The sequence below is a fragment of the Ochotona princeps genome, chromosome 16 (genome assembly GCF_030435755.1).
Source record: "Ochotona princeps isolate mOchPri1 chromosome 16, mOchPri1.hap1, whole genome shotgun sequence".
NCBI lineage: Eukaryota > Metazoa > Chordata > Mammalia > Lagomorpha > Ochotonidae > Ochotona > Ochotona princeps.
Window position 1 is genome coordinate 27,696,996 of NC_080847.1, and position 5,050 is coordinate 27,702,045.

At 51.6% G+C, this 5,050-nt stretch overlaps 1 long non-coding RNA gene across 1 annotated transcript; it reads left to right on the top strand.

The window, feature by feature from the left end:
- Positions 1-2,484: 2,484 nt before the first annotated feature.
- LOC131482270 (uncharacterized) lies at positions 2,485-4,451 on the top strand. The gene is made up of 3 exons (XR_009246842.1): positions 2,485-2,603; positions 2,896-3,201; positions 4,288-4,451. It is a non-coding gene; the product is annotated as an uncharacterized LOC131482270 (long non-coding RNA).
- The last annotated feature ends 599 nt before the right edge of the window (positions 4,452-5,050 follow it).

Here is a 5,050-nt window from a genome sequence, read left to right on the forward strand (position 1 = left end):
TGCTTACAACCCCTATCAGAGTGCCAGTTCAAGTCCCAACTGCTCTGCCTCCAATCCAGTTCCCTGCTAATGTGCCCAGGAAGGCAGTGAAAGGTGGTCCAAGTGTCTGGGTTCCTGTAGTCCATGTGGGAGACCTGGAAGGAATTCCAGGCTCCTGACTCCTGCCTGACCCAGCTCTGGCTATTGTGGGCATTTGGAGGAGTGAGCCACCAGTGAGTGAAAGCTCTCTTGCTCTCCCCACTCTCCTGTCTTTCAAATAAATAAACAAATCTTGAAAGAAAAAAAGATAGAAAGAAGAAGGGGGAAAAAAAGAAAATGAAAGAAAAAAGAGAGAAGAAAAACCAGGCAGGTCAAAGTTGAAGAGCTACATTTTTTTTTGCCATCTCCCAGCATAGGGGGAGGTCCCGAAAAGTATGTTTAATGAGAATAGATGCCCACCAGATCTCCCAACTGGACAGATGCCCTGAAGATTGAACCAGACATTCAGAAAGCCAAGGTAAGCCATAAGAGAGATACAAATGAAAACCACATTGAAGTACCACCTAACTCTGGTGAGACTGGCCTACATTCAGAACTCAACTAACAACACCTGCTGGCATGGATGTGGAGAGAAAGGCACCCTCCTTCACTGCTGGTGGGAGTGTAGGCTAGTACAACCACTGTGGAAATCAGTAAGGAGTGTGCTTGGAAAATTGCAAATAAACCTGCCATACGACACAGCTTTCCCGCTCCTAGGAATATACCCAAAAGAAGTGAAATCTGCATGTGAGAAGGGGATCTGTAATCCTATATTTACCACAGCACAATCTACAATAGCACAGACATGGAACCAATCCAGATGTGTGTCCAAGGAAGAATGGTTAAATAAACTATGGTACATCTACTCCATGGAATATTATTCAGCTATTAAGAAGAATGAAATTATTCTATTTCCAACCAGGTGGTCCCAACTAGAGACCATTATGCTCAGTGAAATGAGTCAATCACAAAAGAACAAATACCATATACATAAGGAAGCCAACATGGAAAGTGTAATTCCAATAATACTGTTTGTTGATTGTTTGTTTGCTTTTTTGGCTGTATCCCATGTGTTTTGATGTTTTTATTTCAGTTTGGTTCCTTCCAAATAATCTCTTTTCTTAAGTCAAATTCATCACATGCTCACAAATTATACGATGGCATCATTTTTCCCAAGGGACTTCTGTGTTTCCTTTTTGTCACTCACATGTTGGTTACTCAGTGGCACGTTATTTTTTCGAGGTGCTATAATTCGTTGTTGATGTTGTTGATGATGTGGCTGGTCTAACTCATACCGGTTGTTGACCTTGTTTCATGGCTTCTCACTTATGGTAATGTATAGTGATGGAGTATTGGGGTCTATCATATACAGATGTGGGGGTATAATGGAGCATGCATCCCTGCATCCAGACGAAAGATGGATCCCAGTGAAACTGTTGGACATGTGCAGACAATGGGATGCTGGACTGTCTGACATTGTCTGTACCAACAATATCGGGGTACACTTAAATAAGAGACTGATACAATTATGATTCCTTATGAAGGACTACACTATTGTAACAAAATGGGAAAAATCTGATGGAGGTGGGAGTTTGGGGGGAATCCCAGCCTATACATAAATGTACCACATAATTCAAAATTCAAAGTAAAAATATTTAAAAAAAAAAAAAAAAAGAAAAGAAAGAAAGCAAGCCAAGGTAGAGTGACAGTAGCAGGGAGCACACCAGAGCCGCTCCACTTCTTCCCAGCATCTCAACTCTCTTCTGACTCCACTCAAAGTAGGACCTCCCCTCCTCCAAGCGCATCAGACTCCTCCAGGGAAACACACACCCAAGGCCTCTCATGGCCCCTCTCTAGCTGTGGGACCTTGTTAACCTCTCTTCCCAGGGCCTCAGTCTGCCAGCTCTGCAGCCAGGGCCCCTGTTAGGGCTGCCATTCCACACTCCTACAATTTTGGGGTCCTCAGAACCTTCATGAGAGTGGTCCCCCACAAGGATGCTACTTGGCATTTCATATCCCACCTTCCCTCCCCTGGCAACTCCCTCACTGTCCACCTGCTCCTCTCCTAAAAGTTCCTCCCCTTTCCCACTGTGCACCTGCCTGCCTGCCTAGCAAACGGCGGCTGTCACTCCCACAAAGACCATCCATGTCAGCGGAGAGGGAAGGGGAGAGGTGACGAGAGCAGTGCACCCAGAATCCCGACAGCTCAGAGCAGGCCTGGACTTTCACCTGATAAATGGGACCTCAGGACAGGAGTTGGTGAGGCCTAGCCCTCCCACTCCCCACCCAGGAACACTGATCCCTTTGCAGGAGAGCAAGCGGGCTGGCACCACCAGAGATCCCCTCCCTGGTCCCCTTCACTTTCAAATCTTGAAGCGCCCAGCGGGAGGGAAGCCTGGACCCTTCAGTGAGAGAGGTATACGCAAACACGCAAGCACGCACGCACGCACGCAGGCGCCCACGGGGCACATCCCAGCCGGTGCCAAAAGCCAAGCGCATCACGCGCGCTCGCGAGGCCCCAACCCGCCCCCTCAAACCAGAGCAGAGAAAGAGGGAGCCTCATCATGAATAGCGCTGGCGGCAAGGTAAAGACGCCCGCCCGGCTCGGCCGCCCTCGCCGTAATTATGCCAGCGAGCTTTCATCCGCACGTGCACACGCGCCAAGTTTATTGTTGCGTTTCGGCCCGTTTTTCAGTCTCCTCTGCCTTTCATGCCAGGGGAAGGGTGCTGAGGGGTCAAAGCATCCTCCCCCAGCTCCACTCCCTGCTTCAGTCCTTTTAGAAAAACACCCAAAGCCATAATTTGTCTTAGAATTTCTTTTGAAACAGCTACAAGAAAGACTAACGACTGCTCTTTTCCCTCTGTTTCTGATTCCAGCCTTCCCTTTATCTGGCTTTCATTAGAGCCCGGGCGCGCCTCTTTTGTGGGAGAGACTTGAGGGAGCCGAGGCAGTTTCCCAGCCGCTGTGATGTTGCTAAAGATTAAAAAGGAGCTTTGAAGCTGTACCAGCTCTCTCTGCGCCCCCTCGGTCCGGGACCTCAGAAAGAACCACGCCATCTGGCAAACCTGACAAAAAGACAAAATCAAGTGATTGAAACACTCTCTTCAAAGGCACAACGGCAGATTTGTTGATTTGGGCGTTATCTTTCATGCGAGGCCCTCAGAAGTCACCAGAACACCTAGGTAATCTCAGGCGGGCCTCGCCGGAGTGGATGCAGCCGGCCGAGGTCGAGGCTTGCTAGAGGGGCCGGGCTGGCCAGTGGGCGGGCAGGGGCCAGGGTTGGACTGAAGGCGGTTCGTGGAGGGCCCTGGGAAAGTCAACGGGATGGTGGTGGTTTCCAGCGATGTCCCCTACATTCTCCCCCCCCCCCCCCATTACACACACACACATACAGCCCCCTTGTCTCGGATCCAGCTTCTACAGGGGCGCCTGCTGTAGTTCAGCAGCAGTCAGGCCAGGAATCGCTACTGCTGTAAGACCAGTCCCCAGCGAGAGGGGCGTGGCCGGAGATGAAAGGCAGTTGCCTTGATTGCAACCGACAGCCGCTTAGTAAACGCCCTGGCAACTTTAGTATCAGAACCTGCGGCTCCCGGCTCCTGGCTGGGTGAGGGCCCCCAGCAGATGGCTGTCTGCTGGACCCAGGGGAAGGTCCCTTCACCCCTACGATACGCTGAACCTGCCGCAATTGCACGCACATGCTCCAGAACTGGGCCTCCCCAGAGCTGGTGGGCTTGGGCAAGGTCTGCCCTGCAGGGGTGGGGCGTCTCTCCTTTGGTTGTGTGGCAGTGCCTGGAGCACCAAGGACTGGCTTACAGGTACCCCCGCCCTGGCCAGGCTGGGAGGCCTACAGGGGGTGGTATGGAAGCTAGGACCACCCATATCGCACTGAACTTGTGCGCAGGAATTTGGTACACCACCCCCACACAGCCACTGTTGTGTGGCCACCGGCAAACCATGCTTTCCCAGTGCCTCAGTCATCTGAGTGATCATGTTTAAGGGTTGGGGAGACAGACCCGAGAGAACCAGTGCTGGAGGGAAGTGGGGACATCCCTAGAGGAGCTGATGGGACGTAGAAGCTGGGCAGGCTGTGCTTTAGTGCTGTGGCTCCCTCCAAACTGTGCTGCTGTGTTCTCATGTGTTACACACACTTGACTTCGGGACAAGCATGTCCAGGCCTGTTCTGCTGACTCAAGCACACATGTCATTCAAATGCCATGGTCAGGAGGGCCTCGCTCCTTCCTGCCAGCCGCCTCAATCTGGGATTCTAGACCTGGACGAGTTCCGGGAGAGCCCAGCTGCGCTCCATCAGTCACAGCGAAATAAAGAACTCGCAGCGTCCGAGCTATGATCAGCCACCAAAAAGCTCCCAAAGACCTCCGTGCTCCCACCCAGCGCCATGTCCTGCCTGCCTGTCCTCAAACCCCAGGCCAAGGAAAGCCTTCCAATGATGCTGTGCTCACTGCGAGACAGCAAATTTCCACCTGCCTTCCAAACCCGGGAGATGCGCAAAGGCCTCAGAAGGAGCTCCTGGCACCCAGCTGTGGCCTGTTAGCCCTGGCTGTTACAGGCATTTGGAGAATGAACCAGAGGGTGAACGTACTCTCTTTCTCTGTCTCTCTCCAAGGAATGTTCTTAAAATGAGATACATTTTCTCCCACAGGGGTCTGCAATCCCTTCACCATTGTAACTGATGTTAAATTAATTTTTTTTTTAAATGAAGTAAGTTTAAACCAGGGAGCGAGTACTCCTGATCCCGGACCTTGGCAATGATAGAGCCACACACTGCCTCTCCTGGCCTGCTCCTGCTGGCCAGATACAGGCCCAGGGCCCCAGCCCCCTCCAACAGACCCAAGAGGAAACTTCTCATCCCAGCTGCTCCCCAACCTGGCCTTCCTTCCTCGCAGAGCCCAGCTGGCCTAGAGTCACAGAGGGAGGCTCTCCAACAAAGACTTCCTGGCACCCAGTAATGTGCCTATCCAATATTCAGCTCCCCTCTGTCCTCTCAGAGAGACAGGAAATCTTGCTGAGTGG